Here is a 26,209-nt window from a genome sequence, read left to right as displayed (position 1 = left end):
TTAGCGCAAATGTAGCTATTTGGGGCACTTAGTGTTAAAATAAGGTCACTTACGGCTTGCTTCGGGTCATTTCCGGTCTAATTTGGGTCACTTCCGGTTTATTTGGGACACTTCCGGTTTAATATAGGTCTTTTCCGGTTTAGCTGAGGTCACTTCCGGTTTATTTGGGGTCACTTCCGGTCTAAAAAGGTCACTTCCGGTTCATTTAGGGTCACTTCCGGTTTGATTTGGGGTCACTTCCGGTTTACCAGAGGTCACTTCCGGTCTATTTGGGGTCACTTCCGGTCTATTTGGGGTCACTTCCGGTTTATTTGGGTCACTTCCGGTTTAATTTGGGTCACTTCCGGTTCGTCTGAGGTCACTTCCGGTTTATTAGGGGTCATTTCCGGTCTAAAAAGGTCACTTCCGGTACATTTGGGGTCACTTCCGGTTTGATTTGGGGTCACTTCCGGTTTACCTGAGGTCACTTCCGGTCTATTTGGGGTCACTTTCGGTTTGATTTGGGGCACTTCCGGTTAATTCTGGGTTCATTGGTGGCACTTCAGGGTCATCCAAGATGGCCGCCACACTGGAATTGGGGGTCAAGGGTTGAATTGTGTAAGCGTAGTGGAAGTGGGGGTGAATGGGAGTGAATGTGGGAAGCATAAGGTGAATGCATTTGGAATGGGTTGAATCGGTCGAAAAATGTAGAAATTAGAGTAGAAAAACGAAATTTTAGAGAATTTTGGTTGAATTTCAAATTTGAGAATTTGGAATTTTTGGTAATTGGGAAGTTGTGGAATAGGTAGGCAAAAGATGAACAGTTGAAAGTTGGAACGGGTTGAATCGGTTGAAAAATGTAGAAATTAGAGTGGAATAACGGAATTTGAGAGAATTTTGGTTGAATTTCAAATTTGAAAATTTGGAATTTTTGGTAAGTGGGAAGTTGTGGAATAGGTAGGCAAAAGATGAACAGTTGAAAGTTGGAATGGGTTGAATCGGTTGAAAAATGTAGAAGTTAGAGGTGAAAAACGAAATTTTGTGAAATGTCGAATGTGCCATTAAGAATGGATGGGGAAAAATTTATCGGAATTTTGGGAATTTTGCGGAATCGGAAAATTTTCGGAATGAGAAAAATACAAGCGCTCATGTCGTGAATATTTGGAATACGTGAAAAGTGGAATGGAGTGAATCGGATGAATTTTGTGGAAGAAGAAGCGGGACAAAAAAGTGGCGGGAATAAAATAGAATAATAATAATAACTAGAATTTTGCAATTTCTGGAGAAATTGCGTGTGAAGGCGAAATGTATGAATAACTTTTTCGGGGAATGCTGCCGAACGATGTTGAAACGTGTTGAATTACTTGAGAAATGTAGAATATTTGGAGAATTTGTGGTGAATTTCAAAATTGAAAGTTTGGAATATTTGGTAAGTGGGAAGTTGTGGAATAGGTAGGCAAAAGATGAACAGTTGAAAGTTGGAATGGGTTGAATCGGTTGAAAAATGTAGAAGTTAGAGTAGAAAAACGAAATTTTGGAGAATTTGGTTGAATTTTAAATTTGGAATTGTTGGTAAGTGGGAAGTTGTGGAATAGGTAGGCAAAAGATGAACAGTTGAAAGTTGGAACGGGTTGAATCAGTTAAAAAATGTAGAAGTTAGAGCAAATGTTGAATCCCCATAGAGAATGAATGGGAAAATAAAAAAAAGCAATTGCGCCAAAATCTTTCTAAATTTGGAACAAAACCCAAAGAAACGGCCTCAGGAGGTTCACTTTTGGGGTAAAAATGTTGAAACGGGTTAAATCGGACAAAAAACGAAGACGTTAGCGCAAATGTAGCTATTTGGGGCACTTAGTGTTGAAATAAGGTCACTTCCGGCTTGATTCGGGTCATTTCCGGTCTAATTTGGGTCACTTCCGGTTTATTTGGGTCACTTCCGGTTTAAAACAGGTCACTTCCGGTTTAGCTGAGGTCACTTCCGGTTTATTTGGGGTCATTTCCGGTCGAAAAAGGTCACTTCCGGTTCATTTGGGGTCACTTCCGGTTTGATTTGGGGTCACTTCCGGTTTACCAGAGGTCACTTCCGGTCTATTTGGGGTCACTTCCGGTCTATTTGGGGTCACTTCCGGTTTATTTGGGTCACTTCCGGTTTAATTTGGGTCACTTCCGGTTCGTCTGAGGTCACTTCCTGTTTATTAGGGGTCATTTCCGGTCTAAAAAGGTCACTTCCGGTACATTTGGGGTCACTTCCGGTTTGATTTGGGGTCACTTCCGGTTTACCTTAGGTCACTTCCGGTCTATTTGGGGTCACTTTCGGTTTGATTTGGGGCACTTCCGGTTCATTTTGGGTTCATTGGGGGCACTTGAGGGTCAATCCAAGATGGCCGCCACACTGGAATTGGGGGTCAAGGGTTGAATGTGTAAGCGTAGTGGAAGTGGGGGTGAATGGGAGTGAATGTGGGAAGCATAAGGTGAATGCATTTGGAATGGGTTGAATCGGTCGAAAAATGTAGAAATTAGAGTAGAAAGACGAAAATTTAGAGAATTTTGGTTGAATTTCAAATTTGAGAATTTGGAATTTTTGGTAAGTGGGAAGTTGTGGAATAGGTAGGCAAAAGATGAACAGTTGAAAGTTGGAATGGGTTGAATCGGTTGAAAAATGTAGAAACTAGAGTGGAATAACGGAATTAGAGAGAATTTTGGTTGAATTTCAAATGTGAAAATTTGGAATTTTTAGTAAATGGGAAGTTGTGGAATAGGTAGGCAAAAGATGAACAGTTGAAAGTTGGAATGGGTTGAATCGGTTGAAAAATGTAGAAGTTAGAGGTGAAAAACGAAATTTTGTGAAATGTCGAATGTGCCATTAAGAATGGATGGGGAAAAATTTGTCGGAATTTTGGGAATTTTGCGGAATCGGAAAATTTTCGGAATGAGAAAAATACAAGCGCTCATGTCGTGAATATTTGGAATACGTGAAAAGTGGAATGGAGTGAATCGGATGAATTATGTGAAAGATGAAACGGGACAAAAAAGTGGCGGGAATAAAATAGAATAATAACTAGAATTTGCAATTCCTGAAGGAATTGCGTGTGAAGGTGAAGAAGTTGAATAAATATTTAAGGAATGTTGCAGAATGACGTTGAAACGAGTTGAATCGGTTGAAAAATGTGGAAATGAGAAAGGAAAAAGGAAATGGGTGTGAATTTCAAAATAAAAGATGTGAAGTTTTTGTTAAGTTGTGGAATAGGTAAAGAAATGATGAACAGTTGAAAGTTGGAATGGGTTGAATCGGTTGAAAAATGTAGAAATGAGAAGGGAAAAAGGAATTGGGCGTGAATTTCAAAATAAAAGATGTGAATTTTTTGGTAAGTGGGAAGTTGGGGAATAGGTAGAAAAATGATGAACAGTTGAAAGTTGGAATGGGTTGAATCGGTTGAAAAATGTAGAAATGAGAAGGGAAAAAGGAATTGTGCGTGAATTTCAAAATAAAAGATGTGAATTTTTTGGTAAGTGGGAAGTTGTGGAATAGGTAGAAAAATGATGAACAGTTGAAAGTTGGAATGGGTTGAATCGGTTGAAAAATGTAGAAATGAGAAGGGAAAAGGGAATTGGGCGTGAATTTCAAAATAAAAGATGTGAATTTTTTGGTAAGTGGGAAGTTGTGGAATAGGTAGAAAAATGATAAACAGTTGAAAGTTGGAATGGGTTGAATCGGTTGAAAAATGTAGAAATGAGAAGGGAAAAAGGAATTGGGCGTGAATTTCAAAATAAAAGATGTGAATTTTTTGGTAAGTGGGAAGTTGTGGAATAGGTAGAAAAATGATGAAGAGTTGAAAGTTGGAATGGGTTGAATCGGTTGAAAAATGTAGAAATGAGAAGGGAAAAAGGAATTGGGTGTGAATTTCAAAATAAAAGAAGTGAAGTTTTTGGTAAGTGGGAAGTTGTTGAATAGGTAGAAAAATGATGAACAGTTGAAAGTTGGAATGGGTTGAATCGGTTGAAAAATGTAGAAATTAGAGTAGAAAAAAGGAAATTTTAGAGAATTTTGGTTGAATTTCAAAATAAAAGATGTGAAGTTTTTGGTAAGTGGGAAGTTGTGGAATAGGTAGAGAAAAGATGAACAGTTGAAAGTTGGAATGGGTTGAATCGGTTGGACAATGTAGAAATGAGAAGGGAAAAGGGAAAAAGGAATTGGGTGTGAATTTCAAAATAAAAGATGAAACGTGAAAATGTTGAATTTGGCAAGTTTGGGAATGTCCCCAATGTGATTTGAATGTGTTGAATGATGTGAATTTCAAACTGGAACAACGTAAATGTGAAATGTTGAATCTGCCATTAAGAATGAATGGGGCAAAATTCGCCGTAAATTTGGGAATTTTGCGAAAACGGAAAATTTTTGGAAGGAAAAAAATCTAAGCAGTGTTGCCATGAATATTTGGAATAAGTGAAAAGTGGAATGGAGTGAATCGGTTGAAGTATGTGGAAGTAGTTAAGCGCCGAAAAAGTGAGCGGAATAAGTTGAATAATAACTAGAATTTGCAATTCCTGAAGGAATTGCGTGTGAAGGTGAAGAAGTTGAATAAATATTTAAGGAATGTTGAAGAATGATGTTGAAACGAGTTGAATCGGTTGAAAAATGTAGAAATGAGAAGGGAAAAAGGAATTGGGTGTGAATTTCAAAATAAAAGATGTGAAGTTTTTGGGAAGTTGTGGAATAGGTAGAAAAATGATGAACAGTTGAAAGTTGGAATGGGTTGAATCGGTTGAAAAATGTAGAAATGAGAAGGGAAAAAGGAATTGGGTGTGAATTTCAAAATAAAAGATCTGAAGTTTTTGGTAAGTGGGAAGTTGTGGAATAGGTAGAAGAATGATGAACAGTTGAAAGTTGGAATGGGTTGAATCGGTAGAAAAATGTAGAAATGAGAAGGGAAAAAGGAATTGGGTGTGAATTTCAAAATAAAAGATGTGAAGTTTTTGGTAAGTGGGAAGTTGTGGAATAGGTAGAAAAAGGATGAACAGTTGAAAGTTGGAATGGGTTGAATCGGTTGAAAAATGTAGAAATGAGAAGGGAAAAAGGAATTGGGTGTGAATTTCAAAATAAAAGATGTGAAGTTTTTGGGAAGTGGGAAGTTGTGGAATAGGTAGGCAAAAGACAAACAGTTGAAAGTTGGAATGGGATGAATCGGTTGAAAAATGTAGAAATGAGAAGGGAAAAAGGAATTGGGTGTGAATTTCAAAATAAAAGATGTGAGGTTTTTGGGAAGTGGGAAGTTGTGGAATAGGTAGAAAAATGATGAAGAGTTGAAAGTTGGAATGGGTTGAATCGGTTGAAAAATGTAGAAATGAGAAGGGAAAAAGGAATTGGGTGTGAATTTCAAAATAAAAGAAGTGAAGTTTTTGGTAAGTTGGAAGTTCTTGAATAGGTAGAAAAATGATGAACAGTTGAAAGTTGGAATGGGTTGAATCGGTTGAAAAATGTAGAAATTAGAGTAGAAAAAAGGAAATTTTAGAGAATTTTGGTTGAATTTCAAAATAAAAGATGTGAAGTTTTTGGTAAGTGGGAAGTTGTGGAATAGGTAGAGAAAAGATGAACAGTTGAAAGTTGGAATGGGTTGAATCGGTTGAAAAATGTAGAAATGAGAAGGGAAAAGGGAAAAAGGAATTGGGTGTGAATTTCAAAATAAAAGATGAAAACGTGAAAATGTTGAATTTGGCAAGTTTGGGAATGTCCCCAATGTGATTTGAATGTGTTGAATGATGTGAATTTCAAACTGGAACAACGTAAATGTGAAATGTTGAATCTGCCATTAAGAATGAATGGGGCAAAATTCGCCGTAAATTTGGGAATTTTGCGAAAACGGAAAATTTTTGGAAGGAAAAAAATCTAAGCAGTGTTGCCATGAATATTTGGAATAAGTGAAAAGTGGAATGGAGTGAATCGGTTGAAGTATGTGGAAGTAGTTAAGCGCCGAAAAAGTGAGCGGAATAAGTTGAATAATAACTAGAATTTGCAATTCCTGAAGGAATTGCGTGTGAAGGTGAAGAAGTTGAATAAATATTTAAGGAATGTTGAAGAATGATGTTGAAACGAGTTGAATCGGTTGAAAAATGTAGAAATGAGAAGGGAAAAAGGAATTGGGTGTGAATTTCAAAATAAAAGATGTGAAGTTTTTGGGAAGTTGTGGAATAGGTAGAAAAATGATGAACAGTTGAAAGTTGGAATGGGTTGAATCGGTTGAAAAATGTAGAAATGAGAAGGGAAAAAGGAATTGGGTGTGAATTTCAAAATAAAAGATCTGAAGTTTTTGGTAAGTGGGAAGTTGTGGAATAGGTAGAAGAATGATGAACAGTTGAAAGTTGGAATGGGTTGAATCGGTAGAAAAATGTAGAAATGAGAAGGGAAAAAGGAATTGGGTGTGAATTTCAAAATAAAAGATGTGAAGTTTTTGGGAAGTGGGAAGTTGTGGAATAGGTAGGCAAAAGACAAACAGTTGAAAGTTGGAATGGGATGAATCGGTTGAAAAATGTAGAAATGAGAAGGGAAAAAGGAATTGGGTGTGAATTTCAAAATAAAACATGTGAGGTTTTTGGGAAGTGGGAAGTTGTGGAATAGGAAAAAAAATGATGAACAGTTGAAAGTTGGAATGGGTTGAATCGGTTGAAAAATGTGGAAATGAGAAGGGAAAAAGGAAATGGGTGTGAATTTCAAAATAAAAGACGTGAAGTTTTTGGTAAGTGGGAAATTGTGGAATAGGTAGAAAAATGATGAACAGTTGAAAGTTGGAATGGGTTGAATCGGTTGAAAAATGTAGAAATGAGAAGGGAAAAAGGAATTGGGTGTGAATTTCAAAATAAAAGAAGTGAAGTTTTTGGTAAGTTGGAAGTTCTTGAATAGGTAGAAAAATGATGAACAGTTGAAAGTTGGAATGGGTTGAATCGGTTGAAAAATGTAGAAATTAGAGTAGAAAAAAGGAAATTTTAGAGAATTTTGGTTGAATTTCAAAATAAAAGATGTGAAGTTTTTGGTAAGTGGGAAGTTGTGGAATAGGTAGAGAAAAGATGAACAGTTGAAAGTTGGAATGGGTTGAATCGGTTGAAAAATGTAGAAATGAGAAGGGAAAAGGGAAAAAGGAATTGGGTGTGAATTTCAAAATAAAAGATGAAAACGTGAAAATGTTGAATTTGGCAAGTTTGGGAATGTCCCCAATGTGATTTGAATGTGTTGAATGATGTGAATTTCAAACTGGAACAACGTAAATGTGAAATGTTGAATCTGCCATTAAGAATGAATGGGGCAAAATTCGCCGTAAATTTGGGAATTTTGCGAAAACGGAAAATTTTTGGAAGGAAAAAAATCTAAGCAGTGTTGCCATGAATATTTGGAATAAGTGAAAAGTGGAATGGAGTGAATCGGTTGAAGTATGTGGAAGTAGTTAAGCGCCGAAAAAGTGAGCGGAATAAGTTGAATAATAATAATAATAATAATAAAGGACAGGAATAACAATAGTGTGAAGGTCTTCACCTTCACACTAATAATAATAATAACTAGAATTTGCAATTCCTGAAGGAATTGCGTGTGAAGGTGAAGAAGTTGAATAAATATTTAAGGAATGTTGCAGAATGATGTTGAAACGAGTTGAATCGGTTGAAAAATGTAGAAATGAGAAGGGAAAAAGGAATTGGGTGTGAATTTCAAAATAAAAGATGTGAAATTTTTGGTAAGTTGTGGAATAGGTAGAAAAAAGATGAACAGTTGAAAGTTGGAATGGGTTGAATCGGTTGAAAAATGTAGAAATGAGAAGGGAAAAAGGAATTGGGTGTGAATTTCAAAATAAAAGATGTGAAGTTTTTGGTAAGTCGGAAGTTGTGGAATAGGTAGAAGAATGATGAACAGTTGAAAGTTGGAATGGGTTGAATCGGTTGAAAAATGTAGAAATGAGAAGGGAAAAAGGAAGTGGGTGTGAATTTCAAAATAAAAGATGTGAAGTTTTTGGTAAGGGGGAAGTTGTGGAATAGGTAGAAAAATGATGAACAGTTGAAAGTTGGAATGGGTTGAATCAGTTGAAAAATGTAGAAATGAGAAGGGAAAAAGGAATTGGGAGTGAATTTCAAAATAAAAGATGTGAATTTTTTGGTAAGTGGGAAGTTGTGGAATAGGTAGAAAAATGATGAACAGTTGAAAGTTGGAATGGGTTGAATCGGTTGAAAAATGTAGAAATTAGAGTAGAAAAACGAAATTTTAGAGAATTTTTGTTGAATTTCAAAATAAAAGATGTGAAGTTTTTGGTAAGTGGGAAGTTGTGGAATAGGTAGGCAAAAGATGACTAGTTGGAAGTTGGAACGAGTGGAATCGGTGGAAAAATGTAGAAGTTAGAAGTGAAAAAGGAAATTTTATGAAATTTTGCAAAATTTTATGCAAATATTAAAAGTGAAAACGTGAAAATTTTGAATTTGGGAAGTTTGGGAATGTCCCCAATGTGATTTGAATGTGTTGAATGATGTGAATTTCAAACTGGAACAACGTAAATGTGAAATGTTGAATCTGCCATTAAGAATGAATGGGGCAAAAATCGCCATAAATTTATGAATTATGCGAAAACGGAAAATTTTTGGAACGAGAAAAATGTGAGCAGTCGTGCCATGAATATTTGGAATAAGTGAAAAGTGGAATGGAGTGAATCGGTTGAAGTATGTGGAAGTAGTTAAGCGTCAAAAAAGTGGGCAGAAGATGTTGAATAATAACTAGAATTTGCAATTCCTGAAGGAATTGCGTGTGAAGGTGAAGAAGTTGAATAAATATTTAAGGAATGTTGAAGAATGATGTTGAAACGAGTTGAATCGGTTGAAAAATGTAGAAATGAGAAGGGAAAAAGGAATTGGGTGTGAATTTCAAAATAAAAGATGTGAAGTTTTTGGGAAGTTGTGGAATAGGTAGAAAAATGATGAACAGTTGAAAGTTGGAATGGGTTGAATCGGTTGAAAAATGTAGAAATGAGAAGGGAAAAAGGAATTGGGTGTGAATTTCAAAATAAAAGATCTGAAGTTTTTGGTAAGTGGGAAGTTGTGGAATAGGTAGAAGAATGATGAACAGTTGAAAGTTGGAATGGGTTGAATCGGTAGAAAAATGTAGAAATGAGAAGGGAAAAAGGAATTGGGTGTGAATTTCAAAATAAAAGATGTGAAGTTTTTGGTAAGTGGGAAGTTGTGGAATAGGTAGAAAAAGGATGAACAGTTGAAAGTTGGAATGGGTTGAATCGGTTGAAAAATGTAGAAATGAGAAGGGAAAAAGGAATTGGGTGTGAATTTCAAAATAAAAGATGTGAAGTTTTTGGGAAGTGGGAAGTTGTGGAATAGGTAGGCAAAAGACAAACAGTTGAAAGTTGGAATGGGATGAATCGGTTGAAAAATGTAGAAATGAGAAGGGAAAAAGGAATTGGGTGTGAATTTCAAAATAAAAGATGTGAGGTTTTTGGGAAGTGGGAAGTTGTGGAATAGGTAGAAAAATGATGAAGAGTTGAAAGTTGGAATGGGTTGAATCGGTTGAAAAATGTAGAAATGAGAAGGGAAAAAGGAATTGGGTGTGAATTTCAAAATAAAAGAAGTGAAGTTTTTGGTAAGTTGGAAGTTCTTGAATAGGTAGAAAAATGATGAACAGTTGAAAGTTGGAATGGGTTGAATCGGTTGAAAAATGTAGAAATTAGAGTAGAAAAAAGGAAATTTTAGAGAATTTTGGTTGAATTTCAAAATAAAAGATGTGAAGTTTTTGGTAAGTGGGAAGTTGTGGAATAGGTAGAGAAAAGATGAACAGTTGAAAGTTGGAATGGGTTGAATCGGTTGAAAAATGTAGAAATGAGAAGGGAAAAGGGAAAAAGGAATTGGGTGTGAATTTCAAAATAAAAGATGAAAACGTGAAAATGTTGAATTTGGCAAGTTTGGGAATGTCCCCAATGTGATTTGAATGTGTTGAATGATGTGAATTTCAAACTGGAACAACGTAAATGTGAAATGTTGAATCTGCCATTAAGAATGAATGGGGCAAAATTCGCCGTAAATTTGGGAATTTTGCGAAAACGGAAAATTTTTGGAAGGAAAAAAATCTAAGCAGTGTTGCCATGAATATTTGGAATAAGTGAAAAGTGGAATGGAGTGAATCGGTTGAAGTATGTGGAAGTAGTTAAGCGCCGAAAAAGTGAGCGGAATAAGTTGAATAATAATAATAATAATAATAAAGGACAGGAATAACAATAGTGTGAAGGTCTTCACCTTCACACTAATAAAGGACAGGAATAACAATAGTGTGAAGGTCTTCACCTTCACACTAATAATAAAGGACAGGAATAACAATAGTGTGAAGGTCTTCACCTTCACACTAATAATAGAGAATGGTGTAGAATAACATATGTGTGAAGGCCTTCGCCTTCACACAACTAGAATTTTGCAATTTCTGGAGAAATTGCGTGTGAAGGCGAAATGTATGAATAACTTCTTCGGGGAATGCTGCCGAACGATGTTGAAACGTGTTGAATTACTTGAGAAATGTAGAATATTTCGAGAATTTGTGGTGAATTTCAAAATAAAAGATGTGAAGTTTTTGGTAAGTGGGAAGTTGTGGAATAGGTAGAAAAATGATGAACAGTTGAAAGTTGGAATGGGTTGAATCGGTTGAAAAATGTAGAAATGAGAAGGGAAAAGGGAATTGGGTGTGAATTTCAAAATAAAAGATGTGAAGTTTTTGGTAAGTGGGAAGTTGTGGAATAGGTAGAAAAATGATGAACGGTTGAAAGTTGGAATGGGTTGAATCGGTTGAAAAATGTAGAAATGAGAAGGGAAAAAGGAATTGGGTGTGAATTTCAAAATAAAAGATGTGAAGTATTTGGGAAGTTGTGGAATAGGTAGAAAAATGATGAACAGTTGAAAGTTGGAATGGGTTGAATCGGTTGAAAAATGTAGAAATTAGAGTACAAAAACGGAATTTGAGAGAATTTTGGTTGAATTTCAAAATAAAAGATGTGAAGTTTTTGGTAAGTGGGAAGTTGTGGAATAGGTAGAAAAATGATGAACGGTTGAAAGTTGGAATGGGTTGAATCGGTTGAAAAATGTAGAAATGAGAAGGGAAAAGGAAATTGGGTGTGAATTTCAAAATAAAAGATGTGAAGTTTTTGGTTAGTGGGAAGTTGTGGAATAGGTGGAAATATGATGAACAGTTGAAAGTTGGAATGGGTTGAATCGGTTGAAAAATGTAGAAATGAGAAGGGAAAAGGAATTGGGTGTGAATTTCAAAATAAAAGATGTGAAGCTTTTGGTAAGTGGGAAGTTGTGGAATCGGTAGAAAAATGATGAACAGTTGAAAGTTGGAATGGGTTGAATCGGTTGAAAAATGTAGAAATTAGAGTAGAAAAACGAAATTTTAGAGAATTTTGGTTGAATTTCAAAATAAAAGATGTGAAGTGGGAAGTTGTGGAATAGGTAGGCAAAAGATGAACAGTTGAAAGTTGGAATGGGTTGAATCGGTTGAAAATTGTAGAAATTAGAGGTGAAAAACGAAATTTTGTGAAATGTCGAATGTGCCATTAAGAATGAATGGGGAAAAATTTGTCGGAATTTTGGGAATTTTGCGAAAACGGAAAATCTTCGGAACAAGAAAAATACAAGCGCTCACGTCGAGAATATTTGGAATACGTCAAAAGTGGAATGGAGTGAATCGGATGAAAAATGTGGAAGAAGAAGCGGGACAAGGAATAAAATATAATAATAATAATAAAGTGAATGGAGTAGAATAACATATGTGTGAAGGCCTTCGCCTTCACACAATAATAATAATAGAGAATGGTGTAGAATAACATATGTGTGAAGGCCTTCGCCTTCACACAACTAGAATTTTGCAATTTCTGGAGAAATTGCGTGTGAAGGCGAAATGTATGAATAACTTCTTCGGGGAATGCCGCCGAATGATGTTGAAACGTGTTGAATTACTTGAGAAATGTAGAATATTTGGTGAATTTGTGGTGAATTTCAAAATTGAAAGTTTGGAATATTTGGTAAGTGGGAATTTGTGGAATAGGTAGGCAAAAGATGAACAGTTGAAAGTTGGAATGGGTTGAATCGGTTGAAAAATGTAGAAATTAGAGTAGAAAAACGAAATTTTGGAGAATTTGGTTGAATTTCGAATTTGGAATTTTTGGTAAGTGGGAAGTTGTGGAATAGGTAGGCAAAAGATGTACAGTTGAAAGTTGGAACGGGTTGAATCAGTTAAAAAATGTAGAAGTTAGAGCAAATGTTGAATCCCCATAGAGAATGTATGGGAAAATAAAAAAAAGCAATTGCGCCAAAATCTTTCTAAATTTGGAACAAAACAAAAAAAACGCCCTCAGGAGATTCACTTTTGGGGTAAAAATGTTGAAACGGGTTAAATCAGACAAAAAACGAAAAAGTTAGCGCAAATGTAGCTATTTGGGCCACTCAGTGTTGAAATAAGGTCACTTCCGGTTTGATTCGGGTCACTTCCGGTCTAGTTTGGGTCACTTCCGGTTTATTTGGGTCACTTCCGGTTTAAAACAGGTCACTTCCGGTTTAGCTGAGGTCACTTCCGGTTTATTTGGGGTCATTTCTGGTCTAAAAAGGTCACTTCCGGTTCATTTGGGGTCACTTCCGGTTTGATTTGGGGTCACTTCCGGTTTACCAGAGGTCACTTCCGGTCTATTTGGGGTCTCTTCCGGTCTATTTGGGGTCACTTCCGGTTTATTTGGGTCACTTCCGGTTTAATTTGGGTCACTTCCGGTTCGTCTGAGGTCACTTCCGGTTTATTAGGGGTCATTTCCGGTCTAAAAAGGTCACTTCCGGTACATTTGGGGTCACTTCCGGTTTGATTTGGGGTCACTTCCGGTTTACCTGAGGTCACTTCCGGTCTATTTGGGGTCACTTTCGGTTTGATTTGGGGCACTTCCGGTTCATTCTGGGTTCATTGGTGGCACTTCAGGGTCATCCAAGATGGCCGCCACACTGGAATTGGGGGTCAAGGGTTGAATTGTGTGAGCATAGTGGAAGTGGGGGTGAATGGGAGTGAATGTGGTAAGCATAAGATGAGTAAAGAGAATAAATGTGGAATGGGTTGAATCGGTCGAAAAATGTAGAAATTAGAGTGGAAAAACGAAATTTTGGAGAATTTGGTTGAATTTCAAATGTGAAAGTTCGGAATTTTTGGTAAGTGGGAAGTTGTGGAATAGGTAGGCAAAAGATGAACAGTTGAAAGTTGGAATGGGTTGAATCGGTTGAAAAATGTAGAAATTAGAGTGGAAAAACTGAATTTTGGAGAATTTTGGTTGAATTTCAAATTTGAAAATTTGGAATTTTTGGTAAGTGCGAAGTTGTGGAATAGGTAGGCAAAAGATGAACAGTTGAAAGTTGGAATGGGTTGAATCGGTTGAAAAATGTAGAAATTAGAGTAGAAAAACAGAATTTGAGAGAATTTTGGTTGAATTTCAAATTTGAAAATTTGGAATTTTTGGTAAGTGGGAAGTTGTGGAATAGGTAGGCAAAAGATGAACAGTTGAAAGTTGGAATGGGTTGAATCGGTTGAAAAATGTAGAAGTTAGAGGTGAAAAACGAAATTTTGTGAAATGTCGAATGTGCCATTAAGAATGGATGGGGAAAAATTTGTCGGAATTTTGGGAATTTTGCGGAATCGGAAAATTTTCGGAACGATAAAAATGGAAGCGCTCATCGCGTGAATATTTGGAATACGTGGAAAGTGGAATGGAGTGAATCGGATGAATTATGTGGAAGATGAAAGTGGACAAAAAAGTGTGGAGAATAAAAGAGAATAATAATAATAATAACTAGAATTTTGCAATTTCTGGAGAAATTGCGTGTGAAGGCGAAATGTATGAATAACTTCTTCGGGGAATGCTGCCGAACGATGTTGAAACGTGTTGAATTACTTGAGAAATGTAGAATATTTGGAGAATTTGTGGCGAATTTCAAAATAAAAGATGTGAAGTTTTTGGTAAGTGGGAAGTTGTGGAATAGGTCGAAAAATGATGAACAGTTGAAAGTTGGAATGGGTTGAATTGGTTGAAAAATGTAGAAATGAGAAGGGAAAAAGGAATTGGGTGTGAATTTCAAAATAAAAGATGTGAAGGTTTTGGGAAGTTGTGGAATAGGTCGAAAAATGATGAACAGTTGAAAGTTGGAATGGGTTGAATCGGTTGAAAAATGTAGAAATGAGAAGGGAAAAGGGAATTGGGTGTGAATTTCAAAATAAAAGATGTGAAGTTTTTGGTAAGTGGGAAGTTGTGGAATAGGTCGAAAAATGATGAACAGTTGAAAGTTGGAATGGGTTGAATCGGTTGAAAAATGTAGAAATGAGAAGGGAAAAGGGAATTGGGTGTGAATTTCAAAATAAAAGATGTGAAGTTTTTGGTAAGTGGGAAGTTGTGGAATAGGTAGAAAAATGATGAACAGTTGAAAGTTGGAATGGGTTGAATCGGTTGAAAAATGTAGAAATGAGAAGGGAAAAGGGAATTAGGTGTGAATTTCAAAATAAAAGAATTGAAGTATTTGGTAAGTGGGAAGTTGTGGAATAGGTAGAAAAATGATGAACAGTTGAAAGTTGGAATGGGTTGAATCGGTTGAAAAATGTAGAAATGAGAAGGGAAAAAGGAATTGGGTGTGAATTTCAAAATAAAACATGTGAAGTTTTTGGGAAGTTGTGGAATAGGTAGAAACATGATGAACAGTTGAAAGTTGGAATGGGTTGAATCGGTTGAAAAATGTAGAAATTAGAGTACAAAAACGGAATTTGAGAGAATCTTGGTTGAATTTCAAAATAAAAGATGTGAAATTTTTGGTAAGTGGGAAGTTGTGGAATAGGTAGAAAAATGATGAACAGTTGAAAGTTGGAATGGGTTGAATCGGTTGAAAAATGTAGAAATGAGAAGGGAAAAGGGAATTGGGTGTGAATTTCAAAATAAAAGATGTGAAGTTTTTGGTAAATGGGAAGTTGTGGAATAGGTCGAAAAATGATGAACAGTTGAAAGTTGGAATGGGTTGAATCGGTTGAAAAATGTAGAAATGAGAAGGGAAAGGGAATTGGGTGTGAATTTCAAAATAAAAGATGTGAAGCTTTTGGTAAGTGGGAAGTTGTGGAATCGGTAGAAAAATAATGAACAGTTGAAAGTTGGAATGGGTTGAATCGGTTGAAAAATGTAGAAATTAGAGTAGAAAAACGAAATTTTAGAGAATTTTGGTTGAATTTCAAAATAAAAGATGTGAAGTTTTTGGTAAGTGGGACGTTGTGGAATAGGTAGGCAAAGGATGAACAGTTGAAAGTTTGAACGAGTTGAATCGGTTGAAAAATGTAGAAGTTAGAGGTGAAAAACGAAATTTTGTGAAAATTTGTCGGAATTTTTAACGTGAAAACGTGAAATTTTCGAATTTGGGAATTTTGGGAATGTCGAGAATCCTTCCGAATGTGATTAGAATGTGTTGAATGATGTGAATTTGAAATTGGAACGACGTAAATGTGAAATGTAGAATGTGCCATTAAGAATGAATGGGGAAAAATTTGTCGGAATTTTGGGAATTTTGCGGAATCGGTAAATTTTCGGAACGAGAAAAATGGAAGCGCTCGTCGCGTGAATATTTGGAATACGTGAAAAGTGGAATGGAGTGAATCGGATGAATTATGTGGAAGATGAAACGTGTCGAAAAAGTGTGGAGAATAAAATAGAAGAATAATAATAATAACTAGAATTTGCAATTCCTGAAGGAATTGCGTGTGAAGGTGAAGAAGTTGAATAAATATTTAAGGAATGTTGCAGAATGATGTTGAAACGAGTTGAATCGGTTGAAAAATGTAGAAATGAGAAGGGAAAAGGAACTGGGTGTGAATTTCAAAATAAAAGATGTGAAGTTTTTGGTAAGTTGTGGAATAGGAAAAAAAATGATGAACAGTTGAAAGTTGGAATGGGTTGAATCGGTTGAAAAATGTAGAAATGAGAAGGGAAAAAGGAAATGGGTGTGAATTTCAAAATAAAAGACGTGAAGTTTTTGGTAAGTGGGAAGTTGTGGAATAGGTAGAAAAAGTGATGAACAGTTGAAAGTTGGAATGGGTTGAATCGGTTGAAAAATGTAGAAATGAGAAGGGAAAAAGGAAGTGGGTGTGAATTTCAAAATAAAAGATGTGAAGTTTTTGGTAAGTGGGAAGTTGTGGAATAGGTCGAAAAATGATGAACAGTTGAAAGTTGGAATGGGTTGAATCGGTTGAAAAATGTAGAAATGAGAAGGAAAAAAGGAATTGGGAGTGAATTTCAAAATAAAAGATGTGAAGTTTTTGGTAAGTGGGAATTTGTGGAATAGGTAGAAAAATGATGAACAGTTGAAAGTTGGAATGGGTTGAATCGGTTGAAAAATGTAGAAATGAGAAGGGAAAAAGGAAGTGGGTGTGAATTTCAAAATAAAAGATGTGAAGTTTTTGGGAAGTTGTGGAATAGGTATAAAAATGATGAACAGTTGAAAGTTGGAATGGGTTGAATCGGTTGAAAAATGTAGAAATTAGAGTAGAAAAACGAAATTTTAGAGAATTTTGGTTGAATTTCAAAATAAAAGATGTGAAGTTTTTGGTAAGTGGGAAGTTGTGGAATAGGTAGGCAAAAGATGAATAGTTGGAAGTTGGAACGAGTGGAATCGGTGGAAAAATGTAGAAGTTAGAAGTGAAAAAGGAAATTTTATGAAATTTTGCAAAATTTTATGCAAATATTAAAAGTGAAAACGTGAAAATTTTGAATTTGGGAAGTTTGGGAATGTCCCCAATGTGATTTGAATGTGTTGAATGATGTGAATTTCAAACTGGAACAACGTAAATGTGAAATGTTGAATCTGCCATTAAGAATGAATGGGGCAAAAATCGCCATAAATTTATGAATTATGCGAAAACGGAAAATTTTTGGAATGAGAAAAATGTGAGCAGTCGTGCCATGAATATTTGGAATAAGTGAAAAGTGGAATGGAGTGAATCGGTTGAAGTATGTGGAAGTAGTTAAGCGTCAAAAAAGTGGGCAGAAGATGTTGAATAATAATAATAATAATAAAGGACAGGAATAACAATAGTGTGAAGGTCTTCACCTTCACACTAACTAGAATTTGCAATTCCTGAAGGAATTGCGTGTGAAGGTGAAGAAGTTGAATAAATATTGAAGGAATGCTGCAGAATTATGTTGAAACGAGTTGAATCGGTTGAAAAATGTGGAAATGAGAAGGGAAAAAGGAAATGGGTGTGAATTTCAAAATAAAAGATGTGAAGTTTTTGTTAAGTTGTGGAATAGGTAAAGAAATGATGAACAGTTGAAAGTTGGAATGGGTTGAATCGGTTGAAAAATGTAGAAATGAGAAGGGAAAAAGGAATTGGTTGTGAATTTCAAAATAAAAGAAGTGAAGTTTTTGGTAAGTGGGAAGTTGTTGAATAGGTAGAGAAAAGATGAACAGTTGAAAGTTGGAATGGGTTGAATCGGTTGAAAAATGTAGAAATTAGAGTAGAAAAAAGGAAATTTTAGAGAATTTTGGTTGAATTTCAAAATAAAAGATGTGAAGTTTTTGGTAAGTGGGAAGTTGTGGAATAGGTAGAGAAAAGATGAACAGTTGAAAGTTGGAATGGGTTGAATCGGTTGAAAAATGTAGAAATGAAAAGGGAAAAGGGAAAAAGGAATTGTGTGTGAATTTCAAAATAAAAGATGAAAACGTGAAAACGTTGAATTTGGCAAGTTTGGGAATGTCCCCAATGTGATTTGAATGTGTTGAATTATGTGAATTTCAAACTGGAAGAACGTAAATGTGAAATGTTGAATCTGCCATTAAGAATGAATGGGGCGAAAATCGCCGTAAATTTGTGAATTTTGCGAAAACGGAAAATTTTTGGAACGAGAAAAATGTGAGCGCCCATGCCATGAATATTTGGAATAAGTGAAAAGTGGAATGGAGTGAATCGGTTGAAGTATGTGGAAGTAGTTAAGCACCAAAAAAGTGGGCAGAATAAGTAGAATAATAATAATAATAACTAGAATTTGCAATTCCTGAAGGAATTGCGTGTGAAGGTGAAGAAGTTGAATAAATATTTAAGGAATGCTGCAGAATGATGTTGAAACGAGTTGAATCGGTTGAAAAATGTAGAAATGAGAAGGGAAAAGGAACTGGGTGTGAATTTCAAAATAAAAGATGTGAAGTTTTTGGTAAGTTGTGGAATAGGAAAAAAAAAGATGAACAGTTGAAAGTTGGAATGGGTCGAATCGGTTGAAAAATGTAGAAATGAGAAGGGAAAAAGGAAATGGGTGTGAATTTCAAAATAAAAGACGCGAAGTTTTTGGTAAGTGGGAAGTTGTGGAATAGGTAGAAAAATGATGAACAGTTGAAAGTTGGAATGGGTTGAATCGGTTGAAAAATGTAGAAATGAGAAAGGAAAAGGGAATATTGTGAATTTCAAAATAAAAGATGTGAAGTTTTTGGGAAGTTGTGGAATAGGTAGAAAAATGATGAACAGTTGAAAGTTGGAATGGGTTGAATCGGTTGAAAAATGTGGAAATTAGAGTAGAAAAACGAAATTTTAGAGAATTTTGGTTGAATTTCAAAATAAAAGATGTGAAGTTTTTGGTAAGTGGGAAGTTGTGGAATAGGTAGGCAAAAGATGAACAGTTGAAAGTTGGAATGGGTTGAATCGGTTGGAAAATGTAGAAATGAGAAGGGAAAAGGGAAAAAGGAATTGGGTGTGAATTTCAAAATAAAAGATGAAAACGTGAAAATGTTGAATTAGGCAAGTTTGGGAATGTCCCCAATGTGATTTGAATGTGTTGAATGATGTGAATTTCAAACTGGAACAACGTTAATGTGAAATGTTGAATCTGCCATTAAGAATGAATGGGGCGAAATTCGCCATAAATTTGTGAATTTTGCGAAAACGGAAAAAATTTGGAACGTGAAAAATGTGAGCAGACGTGTCATGAATATTTGGAATAAGTGAAAAGTGGAATGGAGTGAATCGGTTGAAGTATGTGGAAGTAGTTAAGCGTCAAAAAAGTGAGCGGAAGTTGAATAATAATAATAACTAGAATTTGCAATTCCTGAAGGAATTGCGTGTGAAGGTGAAGAAGTTGAATAAATATTTAAGGAATGTTGCAGAATGATGTTGAAACGAGTTGAATCGGTTGAAAAATGTAGAAATGAAAAGGGAAAAGGAACTGGGTGTGAATTTCAAAATAAAAGATGTGAAGTTTTTGGTAAGTTGTGGAATAGGAAAAAAATGATGAACAGTTGAAAGTTGGAATGGGTTGAATCGGTTGAAAAATGTAGAAATGAGAAGGGAAAAAGGAAATGGGTGTGAATTTCAAAATAAAAGATGTGAAGTTTTTGGGAAGTGGGAAGTTGTGGAATAGGTAGAAAAAGTGATGAACAGTTGAAAGTTGGAATGGGTTGAATCGGTTGAAAAATGTAGAAATGAGAAGGGAAAAAGGAATTGGGTGTGAATTTCAAAATAAAAGATGTGAAGTTTTTGGGAAGTGGGAAGTTGTGGAATAGGTATAAAAATGATGAACAGTTGAAAGTTGGAATGGGTTGAATCGGTTGAAAAATGTAGAAATTAGAGTAGAAAAACGAAATTTTAGAGAATTTTGGTTGAATTTCAAAATAAAAGATGTGAAGTTTTTGGTAAGTGGGAAGTTGTGGAATAGGTAGGCAAAAGATGAATAGTTGAAAGTTGGAACGAGTTGAATCGGTGGAAAAATGTAGAAGTTAGAAGTGAAAAACGAAATTTTATGAAATTTTGCAAAATTTTATGCAAATATTAAAAGTGAAAACGTGAAAATTTTGAATTTGGGAAGTTTGGGAATGTCCCCAATGTGATTTGAATGTGTTGAATGATGTGAATTTCAAACTGGAACAACGTAAATGTGAAATGTTGAATCTGCCATTAAGAATGAATGGGGCAAAAATCGCCATAAATTTATGAATTATGCGAAAACGGAAAATTTTTGGAACGAGAAAAATGTGAGCAGTCGTGCCATGAATATTTGGAATAAGTGAAAAGTGGAATGGAGTGAATCGGTTGAAGTATGTGGAAGTAGTTAAGCGTCAAAAAAGTGGGCAGAAGATGTTGAATAATAATAAAGGACAGGAATAACAATAGTGTGAAGGTCTTCACCTTCACACTAATAACTAGAATTTTGCAATTTCTGGAGAAATTGCGTGTGAAGGCGAAATGTATGAATAACTTTTTCGGGGAATGCTGCCGAACGATGTTGAAACGTGTTGAATTACTTGAGAAATGTAGAATATTTGGAGAATTTGTGGTGAATTTCAAAATTGAAAGTTTGGAATATTTGGTAAGTGGGAAGTTGTGGAATAGGTAGGCAAAAGATGAACAGTTGAAAGTTGGAATGGGTTGAATCGGTTGAAAAATGTAGAAGTTAGAGAAGAAAAACGAAATTTTGGAGAATTTGGTTGAATTTTAAATTTGGAATTGTTGGTAAGTGGGAAGTTGTGGAATAGGTAGGCAAAAGATGAACAGTTGAAAGTTGGAACGGGTTGAATCAGTTAAAAAATGTAGAAGTTAGAGCAAATGTTGAATCCCCATAGAGAATGAATGGGAAAATAAAAAAAAGCAATTGCGCCAAAATCTTTCTAAATTTGGAACAAAACCCAAAGAAACGGCCTCAGGAGGTTCACTTTTGGGGTAAAAATGTTGAAACGGGTTAAATCGGACAAAAAACGAAGACGTTAGCGCAAATGTAGCTATTTGGGGCACTTAGTGTTGAAATAAGGTCACTTCCGGCTTGATTCGGGTCATTTCCGGTCTAATTTGGGTCACTTCCGGTTTATTTGGGTCACTTCCGGTTTAAAACAGGTCACTTCCGGTTTAGCTGAGGTCACTTCCGGTTTATTTGGGGTCATTTCCGGTCGAAAAAGGTCACTTCCGGTTCATTTGGGGTCACTTCCGGTTTGATTTGGGGTCACTTCCGGTTTACCAGAGGTCACTTCCGGTCTATTTGGGGTCACTTCCGGTCTATTTGGGGTCACTTCCGGTTTATTTGGGTCACTTCCGGTTTAATTTGGGTCACTTCCGGTTCGTCTGAGGTCACTTCCTGTTTATTAGGGGTCATTTCCGGTCTAAAAAGGTCACTTCCGGTACATTTGGGGTCACTTCCGGTTTGATTTGGGGTCACTTCCGGTTTACCTGAGGTCACTTCCGGTCTATTTGGGGTCACTTTCGGTTTGATTTGGGCCACTTCCGGTTCATTTTGGGTTCATTGGGGGCACTTGAGGGTCAATCCAAGATGGCCGCCACACTGGAATTGGGGGTCAAGGGTTGAATGTGTAAGCGTAGTGGAAGTGGGGGTGAATGGGAGTGAATGTGGGAAGCATAAGGTGAATGCATTTGGAATGGGTTGAATCGGTCGAAAAATGTAGAAATTAGAGTAGAAAAACGAAATTTTAGAGAATTTTGGTTGAATTTCAAATTTGAGAATTTGGAATTTTTGGTAAGTGGGAAGTTGTGGAATAGGTAGGCAAAAGATGAACAGTTGAAAGTTGGAATGGGTTGAATCGGTTGAAAAATGTAGAAATTAGAGTGGAATAACGGAATTTGAGAGAATTTTGGTTGAATTTCAAATTTGAAAATTTGGAATTTTTGGTAAGTGGGAAGTTGGGGAATAGGTAGGCAAAAGATGAACAGTTGAAAGTTGGAATGGGTTGAATCGGTTGAAAAATGTAGAAGTTAGAGGTGAAAAACCAAATTTTGTGAAATGTCGAATGTGCCATTAAGAATGGATGGGGAAAAATTTGTCGGAATTTTGGGAATTTTGCGGAATCGGAAAATTTTCGGAATGAGAAAAATACAAGCCACCCTTTCCTGAATATTTGGAATACGTGAAAAGTGGAATGGAGTGAATCGGATGAATTATGTGAAAGATGAAACGGGACAAAAAAGTGAGGAGAATAAAATATAATAATAATAATAATAACTAGAATTTTGCAATTTCTGGAGAAATTGCGTGTGAAGGCGAAATGTATGAATAACTTTTTCGGGGAATGCTGCCGAACGATGTTGAAACGTGTTGAATTACTTGAGAAATGTAGAATATTTGGAGAATTTGTGGTGAATTTCAAAATTGAAAGTTTGGAATATTTGGTAAGTGGGAAGTTGTCGAATAGGTAGGAAAAAGATGAACAGTTGAAAGTTGGAATGGGTTGAATCGGTTGAAAAATGTAGAAATTAGAGTAGAAAAACGAAATTTTGGAGAATTTGGTTGAATTTCGAATTTGGAATTTTTGGTAAGTGGGAAGTTGTGGAATAGGTAGGCAAAAGATGTACAGTTGAAAGTTGGAACGGGTTGAATCAGTTAAAAAATGTAGAAGTTAGAGCAAATGTTGAATCCCCATAGAGAATGAATGGGAAAATAAAAAAAAGCAATTACGCCAAAATCTTTCTAAATTTGGAACAAAACAAAAAAAACGGCCTCAGGAGATTCACTTTTGGGGTAAAAATGTTGAAAGGGGTTAAATCAGACAAAAAACGAAAAAGTTAGCGCAAATGTAGGTATTTGGGCCACTCAGTGTTGAAATAAGGTCACTTCCGGTTTGATTCGGGTCACTTCCGGTCTAGTTTGGGTCACTTCCGGTTTATTCGGGTCACTTCCGGTTTAAAACAGGTCACTTCCGGTTTAGCTGAGGTCACTTCCGGTTTATTTGGGGTCATTTCCGGTCTAATAAGGTCACTTCCGGTTCATTTGGGGTCACTTCCGGTTTGATTTGGTGTCACTTCCGGTTTACCAGAGGTCACTTCCGGTCTATTTGGGGTCACTTCCGGTTTATTTGGGTCACTTCCGGTTTAATTTGGGTCACTTCCGGTTCGTCTGAGGTCACTTCCGGTTTATTAGGGGTCATTTCCGGTCTAAAAAGGTCACTTCCGGTACATTTGGGGTCACTTCCGGTTTGATTTGGGGTCACTTCCGGTTTACCTGAGGTCACTTCCGGTCTATTTGGGGTCACTTTCGGTTTGATTTGGGGCACTTCCGGTTCATTTTGGGTTCATTGGGGGCACTTGAGGGTCAATCCAAGATGGCCGCCACACTGGAATTGGGGGTCAAGGGTTGAATGTGTAAGCATAGTGGAAGTGGGGGTGAATGGGAGTGAATGTGGGAAGCATAAGGTGAATGCATTTGGAATGGTTTGAATCGGTCGAAAAATGTAGAAATTAGAGTAGAAAAACGAAATTTTAGAGAATTTTGGTTGAATTTCAAATTTGAGAATTTGGAATTTTTGGTAAGTGGGAAGTTGTGGAATAGGTAGGCAAAAGATGAACAGTTGAAAGTTGGAACGGGTTGAATCGGTTGAAAAATGTAGAAATTAGAGTGGAATAACAGAATTAGAGAGAATTTTGGTTGAATTTCAAATTTGAAAATTTGGAATTTTTGGTAAGTGGGAAGTTGTGGAATAGGTAGGCAAAAGATGAACAGTTGAAAGTTGGAATGGGTTGAATCGGTTGAAAAATGTAGAAGTTAGAGGTGAAAAACGAAATTTTGTGAAATGTCGAATGTGCCATTAAGAATGGATGGGGAAAAATTTGTCGGAATTTTGGGAATTTTGCGGAATCGGAAAATTTTCGGAATGAGAAAAATACAAGCCACCCTTTCCTGAATATTTGGAATACGTGAAAAGTGGAATGGAGTGAATCGGATGAATTATGTGAAAGATGAAACGGGACAAAAAAGTGAGGAGAATAAAATATAATAATAATAATAATAATAATAATAAAGTGAATGGAGTAGAATAACATATGTGTGAAGGCCTTCGCCTTCACACAACTAGAATTTTGCAATTTCTGGAGAAATTGCGTGTGAAGGCGAAATGTATGAATAACTTTTTCGGGGAATGCTGCCGAACGATGTTGAAACGTGTTGAATTACTTGAGAAATGTAGAATATTTGGAGAATTTGTCGTGAATTTCAAAATTGAAAGTTTGGAATATTTGGTAAGTGGGAAGTTGTCGAATAGGTAGGCAAAAGATGAACAGTTGAAAGTTGGAATGGGTTGAATCGGTTGAAAAATGTAGAAATTAGAGTAGAAAAACGAAACTTTGGAGAATTTGGTTGAATTTCGAATTTGGAATTTTTGGTAAGTGGGAAGTTGTGGAATAGGTAGGCAAAAGATGTACGGTTGAAAGTTGGAACGGGTTGAATCAGTTAAAAAATGTAGAAGTTAGAGCAAATGTTGAATCCCCATAGAGAATGAATGGGAAAATAAAAAAAAGCAATTGCGCCAAAATCTTTCTAAATTTGGAACAAAACAAAAAAAACGGCCTCAGGAGATTCACTTTTGGGGTAAAAATGTTGAAAGGGGTTAAATCAGACAAAAAACGAAAAAGTTAGCGCAAATGTAGCTATTTGGGCCACTCAGTGTTGAAATAAGGTCACTTCCGGTTTGATTCGGGTCACTTCCGGTCTAGTTTGGGTCACTTCCGGTTTATTTGGGTCACTTCCGGTTTAAAACAGGTCACTTCCGGTTTAGCTGAGGTCACTTCCGGTTTATTTTGGGTCATTTCCGGTCTAAAAAGGTCACTTCCGGTTCATTTGGGGTCACTTCCGGTTTGATTTGGGGTCACTTCCGGTTTACCAGAGGTCACTTCCGGTCTATTTGGGGTCACTTCCGGTTTATTTGGTTCACTTCCGGTTTAATTTGGGTCACTTCCGGTTCGTCTGAGGTCACTTCCGGTTTATTAGGGGTCATTTCCGGTCTAAAAAGGTCACTTCCGGTACATTTGGGGTCACTTCCGGTTTGATTTGGGGTCACTTCCGGTTTACCTGAGGTCACTTCCGGTCTTTTTGGGGTCACTTTCGGTTTGATTTGGGGCACTTCCGGTTCATTTTGGGTTCATTGGGGGCACTTGAGGGTCAATCCAAGATGGCCGCCACACTGGAATTGGGGGTCAAGGGTTGAATGTGTAAGCGTAGTGGAAGTGGGGGTGAATGGGAGTGAATGTGGGAAGCATAAGGTGAATGCATTTGGAATGGGTTGAATCGGTCAAAAAATGTAGAAATTAGAGTAGAAAAACGAAATTTTAGAGAATTTTGGTTGAATTTCAAATTTGAGAATTTGGAATTTTTGGTAAGTGGGAAGTTGTGGAATAGGTAGGCAAAAGATGAACAGTTGAAAGTTGGAATGGGTTGAATCGGTTGAAAAATGTAGAAATTAGAGTGGAATAACGGAATTTGAGAGAATTTTGGTTGAATTTCAAATTTGAAAATTTGGAATTTTTGGTAAGTGGGAAGTTGAGGAATAGGTAGGCAAAAGATGAACAGTTGAAAGTTGGAATGGGTTGAATCGGTTGAAAAATGTAGAAGTTAGAGGTGAAAAACGAAATTTTGTGAAATGTCGAATGTGCCATTAAGAATGGATGGGGAAAAATTTGTCGGAATTTTGGGAATTTTGCGGAATCGGAAAATTTTCGGAATGAGAAAAATACAAGCGCTCATGTCGTGAATATTTGGAATACGTGAAAAGTGGAATGGAGTGAATCGGATGAATTTTGTGGAAGAAGAAGCGGGACAAAAAAGTGGCGGGAATAAAATAGAATAATAATAATAACTAGAATTTGCAATTCCTGAAGGAATTGCGTGTGAAGGTGAAGAAGTTGAATAAATATTTAAGGAATGTTGCAGAATGATGTTGAAACGAGTTGAATCGGTTGAAAAATGTAGAAATGAGAAGGGAAAAAGGAATTGGGTGTGAATTTCAAAATAAAAGATGTGAAATTTTTGGTAAGTTGTGGAATAGGTAGAAAAAAGATGAACAGTTGAAAGTTGGAATGGGTTGAATCGGTTGAAAAATGTAGAAATGAGAAGGGAAAAAGGAATTGGGTGTGAATTTCAAAATAAAAGAAGTGAAGTTTTTGGTAAGTGGGAAGTTGTTGAATAGGTAGAGAAAAGATGAACAGTTGAAAGTAGGAATGGGTTGAATCGGTTGAAAAATGTAGAAATGAGAAGGGAAAAAGGAATTGGGCGTGAATTTCAAAATAAAAGATGTGAATTTTTTGGTAAGTGGGAACTTGTGGAATAGGTAGAAAAATGATGAACAGTTGAAAGTTGGAATGGGTTGAATCGGTTGAAAAATGTAGAAATGAGAAGGGAAAAAGGAATTGGGTGTGAATTTCAAAATAAAAGATGTGAAGTTTTTGGTAAGTCGGAAGTTGTGG

At 36.1% G+C, this 26,209-nt stretch overlaps 1 protein-coding gene across 1 annotated transcript in view; it reads left to right on the top strand.

The window, feature by feature from the left end:
* The window catches only part of LOC133151242 (multidrug and toxin extrusion protein 1-like), a 259,852-nt gene that overhangs the window by 90,105 nt on the left and 143,538 nt on the right, over positions 1 to 26,209 (top strand). The window lies entirely within an intron of this gene.

This window comes from Syngnathus typhle, linkage group LG3 (genome assembly GCF_033458585.1).
Source record: "Syngnathus typhle isolate RoL2023-S1 ecotype Sweden linkage group LG3, RoL_Styp_1.0, whole genome shotgun sequence".
Taxonomy (NCBI): domain Eukaryota; kingdom Metazoa; phylum Chordata; class Actinopteri; order Syngnathiformes; family Syngnathidae; genus Syngnathus; species Syngnathus typhle.
The sequence above is the reverse complement of the archived record's forward strand: the minus strand, read 5'-3'. Positions and strand labels throughout refer to the sequence as shown.